This window comes from Saccopteryx bilineata, chromosome 2 (genome assembly GCF_036850765.1).
Source record: "Saccopteryx bilineata isolate mSacBil1 chromosome 2, mSacBil1_pri_phased_curated, whole genome shotgun sequence".
Taxonomy (NCBI): Eukaryota; Metazoa; Chordata; class Mammalia; order Chiroptera; family Emballonuridae; genus Saccopteryx; species Saccopteryx bilineata.
The window spans coordinates 90,963,585-90,981,559 of NC_089491.1; the positions used below are offsets into that span (position 1 = coordinate 90,963,585).

Sequence of the window (17,975 nt, forward strand, 5' to 3'; positions counted from 1 at the left end):
AGATTACTATACTGAGCCTTGGAGGCTGCATATAAATTACTAAAGTGACAGATGCAGGAATGCTGAGATTGGACCTAATATTTTAATTGGTATATCTTCTATCTCACTATTGGCAACTTATGCCAGATAGATAATATTTCATAAATTTTTGGAGCCAGAATAAATCTTGGGGTCAAATATAAACTGTCATCTCTTCAAACACTGATTGATATGGGAATCTCTAGTGAGAACCAGTTGGTGAGACAACTAGACCAAGTGATATCTTTAGAGGCAGGATTTTTAACCCTTTATGCAGCAGCCCATATTTTTTAGAGAGAAATTCTAATTTTTATGTTATTTTGTTTACTTAAATGAAAGCCATAAAATATTATTTTTAAAAATCTTTTCCATATTGGATTACATTACACCCAAATGTCCCAGGACCTCTCTCAAATCACAGCCATAAAAGTCTAATCTCCTTTTCATCTGACAGTGATTTAGATATTTGCATACAATCATTGTCTATAACACAAGTCTTATCTTCAAAAAGCAAGGCAAACCTAGTATTTTCAAATCTTCAGATTTCCTCATTACCATGTTTATGCTGGGAAGTTATCCTTGAATTATTAATATCCTACTTTAACTTGTAGAGACAGTTCAGTTTTAGGAGTGTTCTGTTCTCAGTATTGATTATGCAGCCCCTCCTCTGTTCAATATGCCCATTCACATTCTATATGAATGCCATTCAATATGTTAATGCCATTCACATTCTAACCGCGTTTTGGTCATCACCCTGGTGACATTTAACTTTTAAACTTGAATCAGTGATTCTTTTCAAAATGTAAAATATCTCAGCATATTCACAATATTTTACTGTTTCTAATTTAAATTTCTGAAACATATGATGGCTGTAGAATGGAAAAATAATTTTTACAACCTCATCAAAGGTTTTGAAGAAATAAAGATTAGCAATAAAAAGTAGGTAAATAGACCAATACCTGTTGAAGTTGTGTGTGTGTGTGTGGGGGGGTATCGTTAAAATTTCCCTTTGCCATTTTAGATGAAGACTTGACTGCCTTCAAATGAAATGAGAAAGGTAAAATAAATAAATAAATAAATAAATAAATAAGCAAGCCAGTGTTGGGAGAAAAGCAAGCTGAAAATGGAAGTGAAAATAAGCATAATTGTTAGAACAAGAATCTAGATGACACAGGATCAATCCTTTCATCCTGCTTATGTTATATGCTTTAAACCAATGACTTTCAATATTTTTCATCTCATGGCACACATAAACTAATTACTAATATTCTGCTGTACACCAAAATTATATCATGTTTTCTGCCAGTCTGACAAAAAAAAAATAGGTAGATTTTGATTCATTTACACTGGATGGCTATTGTTGTGTTAGCTGTTGTCATTTTTTAATTTGACAATCTAAGGGAAAAGAGGTCAGTGCCCCTAACTAAATAGTCAGGTATTGATGTTTTAAAAATTCTTGCAGCACACCAGGGTGCCATGGCACACCAGTTGAAAATTTCAGCTTTAAACTTTTGTTGAAATGAAACTTCTCAGTGCAGACAAATGTCCACCTGGCTTTGATGTTTTATAAACATTCCATCAAAATCAAATGAAATATTAATTTTCAAATAACCTCTAGTCATTTAAGAAATTAATAGTGTGCATTTCATTATTTTGCAGATAAAATAAAATCACCTTCTCTCTACTATCAAGGGACATTTGAAGACAGAGTTCTTTAGATGGTAGGATTTTACATAAATTCAAGCAGGAAAAATAAGTTAATTTATCAGGATTACTTAAACTGGCTAAAGGAACTATAAAAGAATATACTAAGAAATATTCAAAGAAGTAATTATATTTCACAGTGTCTTTAAATCACATCAAATTTATCATATTTTAAGTGCCATTAAATGTTCTCTTTGATAGAAAGAGCCCTGTACATGACAGATAGTTCTGTGCTGTGCAAATGAACAATTTCCCCGAATTCTCTTCAAACGATTGTCCACTTTTTTCTCTATTATCTCATCCACATTAACATAACGGAGACCAGTGAAAATGTGAGCCATATGCCTCATCATGAAGTTCATAATTTAAATTGTATCAATGATGCCTTTATTATTTTTAAAATCTGACCAATTCAATATATTCTATATATATTTAATTTCTTTCCTATTACCCCTTGAAGTATATATACTTTTTTTTTTATTTAAGCCTGTATATTTATGTATGCAGAATGAGAGTTTCCTTTGGACCCAAAAACACCATCCTAGACTGGTGTATGTATGGTTTAAGTGTGTGTATGTGTGTCCACCATTTGTATCTGGGTAGATTATCAACATACAGGTAATTCATTCTTTGCTCTTAGTATTTGTCTGGTAGACCCATGAAACAGTGCTGGAAGAAGGCATATTCCCTTTTTAGAGAACCCAATTTTCAGAAGAAAATGTTCTGTGCTTTACTTCTTGATTTTCATGAGGACACAGTAATATATTTTTATATGTCTTTCCTTAATTGCTTTATTAAGGCCTTTCTTTTTTTTTTTTTTTTTTTCTGAAGCTGGAAACGGGGAGAGACAGTCAGACTCCCGCATGCGCCCGACCAGGATCCACCCAGCACGCCCACCAGGGGCTACGCTCTGCCCACCAGGGGGCGATGCTCTGCCCCTCTGGGGCGTCGCTCTGCCACGACCAGAGCCACTCCAGCGCCCCGGGCAGGGGCCAAGGAGCCATCCCCAGCGCCTGGGCCATCTTTACTCCAATGGAGCCTTGGCTCTGGGAGGGGAAGAGAGAGACAGAGAGGAAGAAGGGGGTGGGGGTAGAGAAGCAAATGGGCGCTTCTCCTATGTGCCCTGGCCGGGAATCGAACCCGGGTCCCCCACACACCAGGCCGACGCTCTACCGCTGAGCCAACAGGCCAGGGCTATTAAGGCCTTTCTTAATAGTAAGTAGCTAACCTTTATCTTTCTGAGCACCTCTTTTTTTTTCTGGAAGTTGGAAACGGGGAGGCAGTCAGACAGACTCCTGTATGCGCCCGACCGGGATCCACCCGGCTCGCCCACCAGGGGGTGATGCTCTGCCCATCTGGGGCATTGCTCTGTAGCAACCAGAGCCATTCTAGTGCCTAAGGTAGAGACCATGGAGCCATCCTCAGCTCCCAGGCCAACTTTTCTCCAATGGAGCCTCGGCTGCGGGAGGGGAAGAGAGAGACAGAAAGGAAGGAGAAGGGGAGAGGTGGAGAAGCAGATGGGCACTTCTCCTGTGTGCCCTGGCCAGGAATCGAACCCAGGACTCCTGCATCCCAGGCCGACACTCTACCACTGAACCATCCGGCCAGGGCTTGAGCACCTCTTGAATTGCAATTTCTTCCTCAATAATATTTTGTAATTAAAAGAAAGTAGTGATTACAAATGCTTTAATTTTCTAACAACTGAAAACCAAAATTTTACAAAATAATAAAAAAGTTTAAAACTTTGTTGTGACGCTTGGTAAAGAACTACCAGCAAACCCTGGAAGAATAGCATAGTTGGTTAGAGCATTGTCCTGAAGCCAGAGGCTGCCAGTTTGATCCCTGGTCAGGGCACATAAAGAAACAGATTGATGTTCCTCTATCTCTCCCCCCTTTCCTCTCTTGCTAAAATTAATAAATAAGCATTTATAAAAAGGACAACCAGCAAAGAAGGTAGAAAAACTAACAAGATCTACCAAAAAAAAAAAAAATCATCCACATCACATATACAGTACCCCTGGCAGGGTATTATGTAGTTTCTACTCTTAGAAATACAATTTTTCAAATACAGAGTGAACGAAATTAGATATTATACCTTCCAAGGATAATGAAATAAAAAGCCCAGAGCAACTAAGCATCCATTTCAAATTAAGAATAACATACCTCCAATATCACTACACTTGTCATAAGTATTAATAAAGAAAATATCTTCAGCTATTACATGTTATATATGATAGTTTATATGTTATAAATCATATGTTAACATGGTTTAAAAGTACAAAAATTACTTCAAACAAACAAAAGCCATGTATAGACTATCTAAAACATATCACATATAACGCTAATAATAGTAGCAACGGGTTACCATTATGCCAATAATTTCACCCAGGCACTTTGGAGCTAATAATCAAAGGAACTACTTAATTAAATATATAAGTAAGTAAAAGCCCATTAATTTTGTGGTATAAAGAAACTAAGTGTTAGGAAAGGATATTTCACCCTAACAATGTAATTAAAATAAATTAGTTATTTACCGTATCTGATCAAAAATCCATTGGGCACTTTAGAAGCCCAAGCCGCTCATGTTGTCACTGTCCAGGGGCATACTTCAATTCCTATGGAAAAAGAGAAGGTGGAGAAGAACTATTAGAGCAATATATAGCTTTGTAAAATGATGCTGCTTAGCTATGAAAATTTTATTATCTCTCCACTCCACATTGTCATTTTAAAAATACCTTCCTAAAGATTGCTGTTACAGATTTTGTTAAATGTACAATATCGCAATAAGAATTATGTCTTTCTGGGAATTCCAGAGCAATAAATAGACTCCAGATTATATAACACTACAAAATTAAGACTAGTCAATCACTGTCATTTTACTTAGAAAAGCTGGTGTACTATGAAAACTAAAGCATTTGTTTTCTTATTATATATATTGATATATCACCAACATAAATATTTTTCCAGTCATAAAAGTGAGTTATAAGTAATAGGAAGTATTGGCTCCTTGTTTAGTTTTTTTTTTACTATCACTTCTTTACTAGATGCTAACAAGTATTCTTACTTCATGTCCCATAATTTTCCCAGATAATATTTATAAAATGTGGAAAATATAATTTATTTGATAAGTACATATTTTATTGACTTCTATTATTAGATACATACTGTATATAGTAAAAAATTAATAACATACTTTCACAGGCTGTCTCAACTATCTACAGGAAAAAAGTTTTAAATCATTATTTTCTCCCACCTACTTGTTAAAAGAGAAAAAAAAAAGTGATAGAAAAGATAGGTACTATGCTGCTGCACAATGTTACTGCTCTATGTTGTCCACACACAAAAACATACTAATTAGGTAGGATGGAATTGTGTTACATTCTTCTCCTAGATCTCCCTCAAGCCAAACCTCATGCTTGTATACTATTAAATTCAAGCACAAATCTCAATGAAGTAGCACCATGGACATCTGTTGCACCCCCCACCCCTTTCTGAAAAAGCTCTAATCCATTAGGAGGCAAAGAAGATTGGGGTAGGAATAGAGATGGTGAAAGCTCCCAACTAAGAAGTGTAACTTTGTCAAGACCCATGAAGCAGATTAGTACATAAATAAATTGCTTCTTATCCCATTGCAAGAGGGAACATATAAGATCATGCTTTAAGTGCTAAATTCATACAAATTACATTACCAACTCAATATTTCTATAGTTATTCTCAGGCTATATATAAATAGTAAATGTCTATAGAAAAGGCATATATTTGTATAAATTTAAAGATAATATACAAGGATAGTATATATATATATATATATATATATATATATATATATATATAAAACCTTTAGTTTTTGCTTCTTTGTCTCTTTTTTCTAATTTTGAGAAATATAATTAATTTTTTCTTTTTTTTGTGACAAAGACAGAGACAGATAGGGACAAACAGATAGGAAGGGAAAGAGATGAGAAGCATAAATTCTTCATTGTGGTACCTTAGTTTGTTGATTGCTTTCTCATACGTGCTTGACTGGGGGAGGGTATAGCAGAGCGAGTGACTCCTTGCTCATGCTGGTGACTCTGGGCTCATGCATGTGGCGTTGGGATCAAGGACATGGCCTTGGGCTTCAAACTAGCAACCTTTGGGCTCAAGCCAGTGAACATGAGGTCATGTCTATGATCCCGCATTCAAGCCAGTGACCCCGCGCTCAAACAGATGAACATGTGCTCAAACTAGTGACCTCATAGTTTCAAACCTGGGTCCTCTACATCCCAGTCCGATGCTCTATCCACTATGCCACTGCCTGGTCAGTCTTTATGTAATTCATTTTTGTTTGTTTATTTGATATAATCTCTATTTTTTAATTTTATTGTTTTATTACAGTTAACATTCAACTTTATTTTACCTTAGTTTCAGCCTACTATTATTTTTATTAGTGACCAGCATACAGATATTGATTGACTTACGACCTATGCAACTTATGACCATTCGACTTTACGACCAAAATCGCTAGCCATGATTGCTCCGCATCTGGCAGCACAAGCGTTGCCCAGCTGGGTGTAGGACATTGCGGACCAGCTTCTGGCAGCACTACTATCTCCGCGTGCACCATTTCAACTGTTATCCCAGACTCGGTACAGCAATTGTGTTTTGTGTCTTGGATATTTTTCATCAAACCCCTCCCAAGATGTCTACCGAGAGAAAATTGTCTTTGTGCCTCAGCCTGCCAAGAAGGAAAGAAAGGCCATTGATCTCGACATAAAAATGAGCGTGGGCTCATCCGACTTGAGCATGGGTTCAGCAGCTTGAGTGCAGGGGCGTGGGCTTGAGCATGGGATCATAGACATGACCCCATGGTCGCTGGTTTGAGCCCAAGGTCACTGACTTGAGCAAGGGGCCACTCACTACGCTGTAACCCCCTGGTCAAGGCACACAAAGAAAGCAATCAATAAACAAGTACAAAGGAGGAAAGAAAGTGAATGTGATCGCACATGTTTATGAAAAAACCAACTCCGGTAACCCCAACTACTGCCTCAGATGACGACATCAAAGATCCGCAGCCAAGCACCAGCGGCCAATAAAATGTTTCGTACATGTTTATATATTTTGATATGTTTTGCAATTGGGAAAACGTTTCCTATGGTATTTTTTACCATATTTTGTATTTTTGTATGCACCTGTATTTTGTAATTTTGTATGTTTTGCAAATATTAAACCAGTTGTATTGGTAATGCAGTGTTTTACTTAAACCTGATGAATGTAAAAATAAGAAACAAAATGGTGTAGAGATGATACAAATGGCATAAAATTAACAAAGAAAATTATGATATATACAATAATGAAAGAAAATTATGATAAAATATGACTTAAAGATTTTTATAACATCATTTTACAGTACTCTACATATAGCTTACTCAACTTACGACCAAATTGTGTTACGACTGGTCTGTCGGAACCAATTGTGGTTGTAAGTGGAGCACTAGCTGTAGTGGCTAATTGATTGTATAACTCATAAAGTGATCTCCCGGATAATTCAAGTACCACCTGGCAGCATATGTAGTTATTAAAGTTTTATTGACTATTTCTTATGTTATACTTTACATCCCTGTGACTACTTTGTAGCTAACAGTTTGTACTCCTTAACCTTTTTCACCCATGCTCTCAACCCCTCTTTACTCTGGCAACTGTCAATTTGTTCTCTGCATCTATCTGTCCGGTACTATTTTGCTTATTCATTTATTTTTGTTTTTCATATTTTACAAAAAATGAAATCATATGTTATTTGTTTTTCTCTGTCCAACTTATTTATTTGATTTAGCATAATACCCTCCAGGTCCATCTGTACTATTACAAACGTTAAGATTCCACTCTTTCATGGGGTTGAATAATGTTACATTGTATCTATATACTACCACTCTTTTATCCACTTGTTTATTGTTGAACACTTAGGATTCTTCTATATCTTTGCTATTGTAAATAATGTTGCAATGAACATAGGATTGCACATATTCTTTCAAAGTAGTGTTTTGGGTTTCTTTTGATATACCCAGGAGTAGATTTGCTGGGTCATCAAGCAGTCCCACTTTAAATTTTTTGATGAAACTCCATACTGTTTTATAGTTTTGGTTCTTACATTTAGATCTTTAATCCATTTAGAGCAGCGGTTCTCAACCTGTGGGTTGCGACCCACAGGTTGAGAACCGCTGATTTAGAGTTTATTCTTTTATATTGTATAAGAAGTTGGTTTAGTTTTATTTTTTTGCATCTATCTGTCCAGTATTCCCAGTACCATTTACTGAATAAACTCTCTTTATCCAATTGAATATTTTTGTTTCCTTAGTCATATATTAATTGACCATATAGGTAGGGGTTTACTTCTCAATTCTCTATTAAAACTCACCTTAAAGCAAAGATGCTTTCCAGCAAGTAAGCATATTTTTATTTTTTTGTAAGTGAGAGGAGGGGAGATAGGCTTTAAGAGAGAGAAAGGGGACCAGGAGGAAGAAAAAAGGCAGATGGTTGCTTCTTTTGTGTACCATGACTGGAAATCAAACCTAAGATGTTCATATGCCAGGCAGATGCTCTATCCACTGAGCAAACTAGCCAGGGCCAAAAATGTAGATTCTGAATGATGAGTATCTTATTATGTTCTAGAAAGACATCAGAAGCTACAATTATATTAGGGAGAAATAAACTTTGAAAGAAAGTGTTACCTACCTTTTATTTTTTAAAAAAGGGGAGAGTGCCTGACCAGGTAGTGGCACAGTGGATAGAGCATCGAACTGGGACATAGAGGACACAGGTTCGAGACCCCAAGGTCGCCAGCTTGAGCGTGGGCTCATCTGGTTTGAGCAAGGCTCACGAGCTTGAGCCCAAGGTCACTGGCTCAAGCAAGGGGTCACTCGGTCTGCTGGAGCCCCCCGGTCAGGGCACATATGAGAGAGCAATCAACGAATAACTAAGAAGCTGCAAGGAAGAATTGACGCTTCTCATCTCTCTCCCTTCCTGTCTGTCCCTATCTAACTCTCTGTCACAAAAAAAGGGAGGGGGGAGAGTATTCTAAATATCAGAATAGTGGGATAGTAGACATAAAAATACTAAAATACCGGGAATGGTTGCATAGCATTTATAAATTTCTGGACAGACTGTACAACTATTCTGATTTCCTGAAAACACATCAACTAATCTGATGCTTCATCATTTTATTTAATAGCTCTTTTTTTCCACAATTGTTCTCTTGTTCTAATTTTGTTATTTATAATTCTATTATAAACAATTTATTAAAATCTCACTTTGACAAGTGCTGTGATTGGTATCTCATTTAATCAACAAGGTATATACATTAGCACACTTTGAAGACAGGCGCCATTATCTTATATACTATATATATATATATATCTCCACATAAAAATCCTAAACTGGAAACTGCATGTTCCATAAAATCAAGTGCTGTTTCCAACTCATTACAAGTTTTAAGCTTTATATCTTTGATTTGTTTAAAATTTTCTGAATGTCTAAAGTATTTACTGAATAATTAAAAATGTATATGGAATGTAAAAGTTATAAAACAGAATCCATTATTTTGTTACCCAAAACCTGTGTTTTGGTATCCCATTAGGTTGGACAGATGACCTTGGAAACTTACAAGGTTTTGGTTTGTAATTATAATTAAGAATTAGACTTATGACATTTTTAAAGAAGAGGCAATGTCTATTATCTCTCCAACCCACATTTGGGAATTTCCTAATTTTGTTGGAAGATCATTTTAATTAATGAAATATTGTTACAGCCAAATTAAAAATAGCTACAATGGCAAAATAAATGGTATGAAACCAAAAGAAGCTAGATTAAAAAGAACAGAGAGACTATTTTGGTTAAAAATAGAAAAACAACAAAGTTGGGCACAGATATGGTAGTGGAGAATGAAGACAGGAAAGATGTGTTGACAAACCTATGGAAGTCTATATGTCTGTGGGTGTTTTTTTGGAAGGAGTTAAAGGAATACAGTTGTCTAAGTACAAATTCCTTCAGAGTTTGCTGGGTTATTAGCAGAACACTAAAGAAAATAACAAAGCTATAATTCCTAAGAAGCAAGTCAGTGGTTGCAATAATGGGGCATCACATTCTATACCACATAGTAACAAGTAAGTTGAGAAGCCAGATCCGAATGTGGTCCTATAACTTGTGACTCATTTTTTTTTAACATGGGGAAATCCTTTTACAACAAAATAATTTGGAGAAGTAGTAGAAAGACATTAGTAATAGAATATATATTGTTCAGAAGAAAAAGAAGAAAAGCATAAAAAAATCAATTCCATAAGACCTGGTGGATGTAACTCAGCTGAGCTGACAACAAGCTCAGAAGAAAGAATTTGAGAAATTGTGCCCACAACATTCTGATTGAGGCACACAATTTGAGGTAAGTGATGTCTAGAACAGAAGACATAGGGAACTGATGACGTGTATTTGCAAGCATTTAGCAGACAGAGGACAGCCAAAGCCATATGTAAAAATAAAAAATCTGCTCACAGGCATAGGGTGTTCAATAAAATCACACCTAGAGCAAGCAAAGTAGCTAATCAAGTAAAATTAGACCCAACCTGGAAAAAGTCATAATAGACACACAGATGTTTTTACCTTACATGTACATATACTATCCCCCCCATCACATGATCAATTACTGGTAGAGATAATATTTGCGTCTGGCTTCCAACTCAGTTTCCTTTCATTATTATTTCTAGTGTCTCTCTATAATAAGATGATTATATATTAAAGTTGAACTCCAAATGTATATATAAAATTAAGTAGATAATGACTCTAAGTGCAGCAGTGGATTAATGTGGGGATTAAACTACAATGCACTTATCACAGACCTAGCATTTAATGAATGATAAAATGACAGCGATTATTGTTATATTATTATCTATAAAATGAGAGCAAATATAAGAGAAAGATAGGGGTGATGAGAGAAAAAACATTGAAAAAGATCAATGAGCATGCTATAACAATAATTTTAGAGACATTAATATTTTTAAAACAAGACTAAAGCAGATTGATCCCTATTCAAACAAGTGACTTTAATTTCAAGATTAGACATATGCAATGTAATTTATTTTTTAAATTGTGGTTTTATTTACTTTTTTGGACAATGAGCATAATAACCTCCAAGAATAAGCAATATTTTTAAAACTGATTTACACTGAAGTAAGTATATTTGTTAGGTTCATGGTGGTGTACTAGGAAGTATTTGAAAACAAAGGGGAAATATTTTCCTAGACCTTCAATGATATTTTAGAGATAAAAATGCATACTTACACAGTGAATATTTCTAGGTATAAATACCTCCTACTTATGAATTTACATCTCCACCTTTGTAAAAGTTTAGGAGAAAATTGCTGCTTTTTCTAAAAATGTAGACATTTTTATCATGCTTCTCTGATTTCCACAACATTTTTTAGTGATTCTCATTCTTTATTTCAAAGTAGGGAAAAAGTGAGAAAAAAATTTTTCCCCAAAGGAAATACACAGTATTATGGCATCTCTTCCTAAAAAAGGTAATTATTTCACTGAATTTTTTTTGTTATTGTTAATACTTGGAATACAATAATGTGTGGGCTCTGTGCAACTTAATTCTCTATTGCTGTATTTAAGAACTTATGTTGAAATACACTTAAAAGAGCCTATATCAATATTTTAAGAACATATATTTAACAACCTATATTTAAATAGAAAATGTATATGTAAATATCACTTAAGTATGTATATATATACCAAAACCATCTATTTGTTACTGTTGTAACTTTCACGCAATGATATTTTAGAGATAAAAATACACACAATGATATTTGTCCAGGACATTAACAGAGAAAATGATGTTGAAAAGCTTATCATGGTCAAAAGTTCTGAGCAGTAAATTTCTTTGGTGATCCCTTAAGGCAAATAATGCAACATCACCTAAGTAGAAGCCAAGTGATCCACAACCTCTGTCGTGGAATTCCATCAACATGTTTGAAGACCATAAATTTGGCTTAGAGACCTGGTCAATTCTACATTTGGGAAAGCCTTCATACATAGAGAAGGCCAAATGTTTTGTTATATGGCACCCGCATCCTCTTCACATTATTTTTTTTTAGTCATAAAATAAAAGAAGTCAAATAACCTGTTTACTATTGCCTACATATTGTGTTTTAGAAACTTAATTTAATTTATTCATCATAAACTTAATCATGTGAAATAGCACTGTCCCTTTACGAATATGAAACTGAGGATTAGAAAGTGATATGGTCATGTTATCAAGATCACGTTCTTTTCTGTTATATATCACTGCCTCCAAAGTACCAACTATGAATAGCTTTTGCCATGGTTCTGGTTAGAAAAACACTAAATTCAATGCAATGGTGCATAGTAACACTCGAAACGTGTAATGAAATTGACCAGAGCTGGATGACTTAAGTGTTTTATCATCAACATTTCAGGGTTGCTAAATAAAAGTGAAGTCCCTTCTTTTGTTGTTTTGGCCTTTGTTGAAATGATGGTCATTAAAATGCTATAGAGTCTGTTTTTTTAATTAATGTTAAATTTTAGACTTACAATAGAAAACTTTATTAAGATTTATAATAATATAGTATCTAATATTTTAAACAAAGTGTTCTTGCATAAAACATTAACTGCTTAATTAAAAATACAATATTCCTGACAGATTAACATAATATAAATGATATTTTCTGGAAACATAAATTTATTCAACATTACTTTACCATTAAGATGGAAGCATAACATATATCATCATTCAATTTTAATTCAACATAACAAAGTAGCTACATAATTCTTAATTTTAATATCACAAAATAGCTTGACTAATACAAAGATTTAAGTTAAATAATTCATAACTCTAATATGGTAAATTAGCTATACTCTATCAAAAAAAAATAGGAAAAACTTTTCACTGAATAATTTTGACTCTGGCATTCAGAGTCAAAACTCTTTTAATATTAACTCTTTTAATATTAAAGTATACATATTTCCAAGTTAAAAAAAAGCATAATGACAATATTACTTGATCAAATCACTCTATAGATATCCTATTTATAACGCGTTGCCCTGAAAATCTTGCACTTACCTTACTCTAAAACGTATTTTTAGTATGAAATGCACATTGCCTGTGTTTCAGGAGACAAAAACTATAATAAAGAACAGGAATTTTGATTCTTTTCTATTTTAAGTTGCCTGGTTTTAAACTGCTTTGTTTGGTGGCTCCCAACAGAATGACGAGGACTTCACCCTGGCTTGCTTTGGTGGCTGACATTTCCTTTTGTTCTTGTCTTTTTTAGAGATGTACCTGGCAGAGATATTGGCGTTTTTATTTGCTTTAATCTTTCAAAACCCAAGAGTGAAAGAAAGACACTATCATCTTTTTATTAGGTCAATCAAGTTAAAAGTTTGCTTTGTGCTTAAACTTTTAAAAAGTTGAAATCCAGCGATAATGACAAATTTTTATAAGTGAAACATATATTTCATTGGGTCTTAAAATGTATCTTTACAAAATATTTATTTTTAAGTTATATAAACACACATAAGATAACTTTTGTGCCTTGTATACAAGAACATAATAATAATTATGTATTAGTATACACTGAATGCTATTTATTAACCAGGCATTGTTCTAAGTACTTTGCATCTATTTGCTCACTTAATTCTCACAATTGAATGATACTATTTTTATCTCAATTTAAAGATGAAAAATTGAGGCACAGAACTATTAATTAACCCATCAATTAATAGGGCTGGAATTTAAACCAAGGCAGCATAACTCCAGACCTTGCGCTATTCACACTACTGCAATGCTACCTCTGATTAAAAGATACCTATAATGGCATTCTGATAACAGTGCACACAAGAATGTTTCTTGATCATCTTAACCATACTTAAACTACAAATATCAAACCGCATGCATATAAGGTGGCTGGAACAGTTTAGCTAAAAATAACAAAGTTAAATTTCTCTGAAGGCTGGGTCATTCTTGCTTAGTTTACTCAATAATGACATGAATAGTAGAGTATGAAACCTGTAAAAAACAGTCAATGAATATTCGTTTTATGTTGAATTAACAAATAAATGAAGAAACTTGTGTGAGCATTGGTGTTTCTGTAAAACCTGGCTGGAAGTGCCAGCCACAAACTCCCTAACAAACAGACTGGTCTAAATTCAGTACACAACACTGGTCCACAGCCTTTTTCCTAAGCTTCACCTCAACTACCCAGTACTCTCACATCCCCTCTTAAGCTGCAGTAACACGTGTTCCATTTACAACTGCCTAAATTCATATTTATTATATATTTTTCCATACAACATGTTTATTTAATAAACTAATTAAAAATGTAGTTCCAGTTAACAATGGTACATTTTACCTAAGGTTTTTGAGAGAAATGTCATAATTTAGGATAATAATTATAATCATGAGAACATAGGCAATATACCACAGGTCAGAAATTCAAAACCAGAAGACAATATCTTATTGTTGTCCTAGGATCCTTCTCTCACCAACTTAGGTGCACTTTTATTTTATTTTATTATTTTATTTTATTTGTTTTAGTGACAGAGACAGAGAGAGATAGAGATAGGGACAGACAGACAGGTAGGAAGAGAGATGAGAAGTATCAATTCTTCATGCAGAACCTTAGTTGTTCATTGATTGCTTTCTTATATGTGCCTTGATGGGGGAGGGCTACAGCAGACTGAGTGACCCCTTTCTCAAACCAGCAACTTTGGGCTCAAGCTGGTGAGCTTTGCTCAAACCAGATGAGCCCATGCTCAAGCTGGCGATCTTGGAGTTTTGAACCTGTGACCTCAATGTCCAGTCCAATGTTCTATCCACTGCACCACTGCCTGATCAGGCTCAGGTGCATCTTTAATTCATCTATTTGGTATCATCTTTATTGCCACCCCCTTATCCAACCCAAACATTACCTATCTCCTGGATTACTCTCATGGTTCCTAACTAGTCTTTCTACTTATCCTCTTGAACTTCCAATCTACTCTTTATATTTTAGCTAAAAATATCTTAAAACATTAGTTGAATTATGTTTCTTCACAAATGAATTCCCTTTGTACTCTGGAGATTTTTTTTTTGTACTCTGAAGATTTTTATGTTTATTTATTTTCCTCCCATATTTATTCTGTCTCTGTGTATGTCTCTGTCTCTTGCTCTTGCTATAGTTCTCATTCTCCACTTTCCTTCCTCCCTCCCCTGTTCTTCCTGTCTCTCTTTCTTTTCCTTTATGACCAAAGTTGACCTCTCCAGTCCTACCTCCTGGCTCCATCAGTGCTGAAAATTTAGCCTCACATCAAGGCCCTTACCTGTATTATTCTTCTGTTAGAGCAGTCCTTCCTGTTTCCATTCAGCCTAGCCATTTCCTTTTCATCTTATGTTTCAGCTTAAATGGCACTTCCAAATGTATACCTCATTCTACAAGGGAGTAACCTTTGATATAACTCCCTCAAATTTTCTTCTCTGTCATTTTTCAGAATAATATAATTATTTTGAGCACAAGATTTACACCTACACTTACTGAGTTTGAATTCTGAGCTCACCACTTGCTAGACTACATTACCTGGAGAAGCCGCCCCTCCTCGCTATGCTCTCATTTCCTCATTTCTGAGATATAACACTATTTACCTAACAGCATGGTTGTAAGGACTGAGTTAATACATGTAAGTATGCAAAACAGTGCCTGGCACATTAATAATGAATGTGAGCTATTACTATTCAATGAAATTATATTTATCTCTCTTCTTATTTGATAGTTTGTCTTTCTCATAAAGATGCAAAGTCAAGGTGAGCAAGAACCAGAGTTATATTTTTACCACCAAAAGCTTGGTGCCTCTGATAGTGTAGTTTAGGAAGGGCTCAATAAATACTTATTGAAGGAATCGATTGAATAAATGAATGAATCTATGAAAACATAGAATTTAAAAAGCAGGAAATCAGAAAATAATAAAGATCAATCATCTCTGGGCCGGTGGGTTTCTGATGTTCATAAAATTATACAACATAGGCCCTGACTGGTTGACTAAGCCGTAGAATGTCAGCCCCACATCTGGAAGTCCTGGGTTTGATTCCCTGTCAGGGTACACAGAAGAAGCCACCATCTGCTTCTCCACCTCTCCCCCTTCTCTTCTCTCTCTTCCCATGGCTCAAATGGTTTGAGCAAGTTGGCCTCAGGCACTGAGGAGGGCTCCATGCCTCCCCTCAGACTTTAAAATAGCTCAATCAGCAACAAAGCAGTGGCCCCAGATAGGCAGACTATCTTCTGGTAGGAGCTTAGCCAGTTATGTGGGGCACAAGTGGGAGTTTGTCTCTCTGCCTCCCCACCTCTCACTTAATAATAAAATAAAAAAATAATAAAATAAAATAATTATGCAATATATACTTGGGAACAATATGTGGTAGTCAGTCTGTTTCATATGTTTGGAAAGTTGACTGGATCTAAAGAAAATTTTATATTATACCTATCATCTTTTTTATTATTATTCAAAGGTTTTGAGAGTTAAATAAAACACCTAAAATACTTATTGAGATGTTGTTTCTTACCTTTCCACTTCTGTCATTGTTTGTCATTAGTAAATGTAAAAACATTGATAACTCTCTGGAAACAAGTTTTGATTTTTAAAAAACCTTTCACTACTTATCAAGCTATAATATAGTTTTTAGGACTAGACTTCAAAAAATTCTCAAAGCCTAGTTTTCTACATAATTCATATTCTCCTTTTGATTCTGATCTCCTTGAATTATTATTTTAAACTTTAGATGTGTAATCAAGAAGGCTATTCCCGATACTTTTCAGAAAACTACTGTTATCCTACTTTTCGAAAAAGATGTAGACCCCAATAGTAAAATGTCATGCTAAAAATCTTGTGTTTCTAACTCTTATAATATCCATTTAATGGTATACGGAGGATAAAAGTATAAAAGAAAAATGTGCATACCAAGCCTTTTTAAAAAAATTTTATTAATTTTAATTTATTGTGTTTACATGGATTTTAGTGTCCCACTGAATTTAATACCCCCCACACTGTGTCTCTATTTATATCCTCTTTGCCCCCCTCCTCATATCCTCCCCCCTTCCCTCTGGGATTTGCTGTCTTGTTATCTGTATCTGTATTATGTATATATAATTCACTAATTCCTTCACCTTCTCTGATTCCTCTCCTCTCATCCCCCTTCCCTCTGACACCTTCCCCTCTGGTCCCTGTGACACTGCCTCTGCCTCTATTCTGTTTCTCATTTCACTTTGTTCATTAGATTGCTTATATTGATATAAGTGAGATCATATGATACTTGTCTTTCTCTGCCTCACTTATTTCACTTACCATAATAATCTCAAGAAAACATAGACAGTAAACTCTCCGATACCAAGTTTTGTTGAGTTGCTCGTTTCTGCCCTCTTAGAAATATTTATTTGGCCCTGGCTGGGTGGCTTAGTGGATAAAGCATCAACCTGGCACACCAGAGGTTACAGGTTCCACTCCCCAGTCAGGGCACCTATGAGAAGCAATCAATGAGTGAACAACTAAATGGAACAACTAAGTTAAACAACGAGTTGATGCTTCTCTCTCTCCTCTCCCCCCACTTTCTCTTCTCTCTCTCTCTCTCTCTCTCTCTTTCAAGTCAATGAAAAAAAAATTCATCTGGTCCTTTAATATCTTATAGCCTACAACTTATTTTGGCAAATACTCTTTTGAAATTGTTTGTGTTTAGTCCTCAGTTTCCTCTAATACCAGAGCAGAGGTATTCTGCATATTATTTTAGAACTGGGCTTCAGGAGTCAATTTGAATTGTAATCAAGCCTATTTTCTTCTGACATAAATGTTGTTCCTCTTAGAAAAGAACATACTGAAAAATATATTGAATGATATTGTTCATCAATTCATTTACTCACTATACATTTATTGAAGACATGCCTTAGGAAGGGACTAAGACTGAAGAGAAAAACAAGGCAAGTTGCTACCCTGAAAAAACTTGTAGATGACAAATTCTACTGCATCAGATACTGGAAAGTCTTTCTTGTATTGCCTGGCATACTGAAATTATATATGGGAGCATCTCAAACTGTTCTAACATGGTGACTGTGTGCCAGATACCCTACACCTTGTCTGTAATGAACCTATATGGTTAGTGTCATGATTCTCATACTATATAAAAGCAATCCCTGGGCTCCAAATTCAATAGTAATTCTCCCTACTTAGTTAGCTAATAGATAACA

At 34.9% G+C, this 17,975-nt stretch overlaps 1 protein-coding gene across 1 annotated transcript in view; it reads right to left on the minus strand.

Moving 5' to 3' along the window:
* Positions 1-17,975, minus strand: part of LINGO2 (leucine rich repeat and Ig domain containing 2) — a 1,440,550-nt gene that overhangs the window by 815,074 nt on the left and 607,501 nt on the right. The window contains exon 3 of the mRNA XM_066257388.1: positions 4,257-4,337. The gene's annotated coding sequence lies outside the window, so the exon portion shown is untranslated. The remainder of the gene's footprint in view (positions 1-4,256; positions 4,338-17,975) is intronic.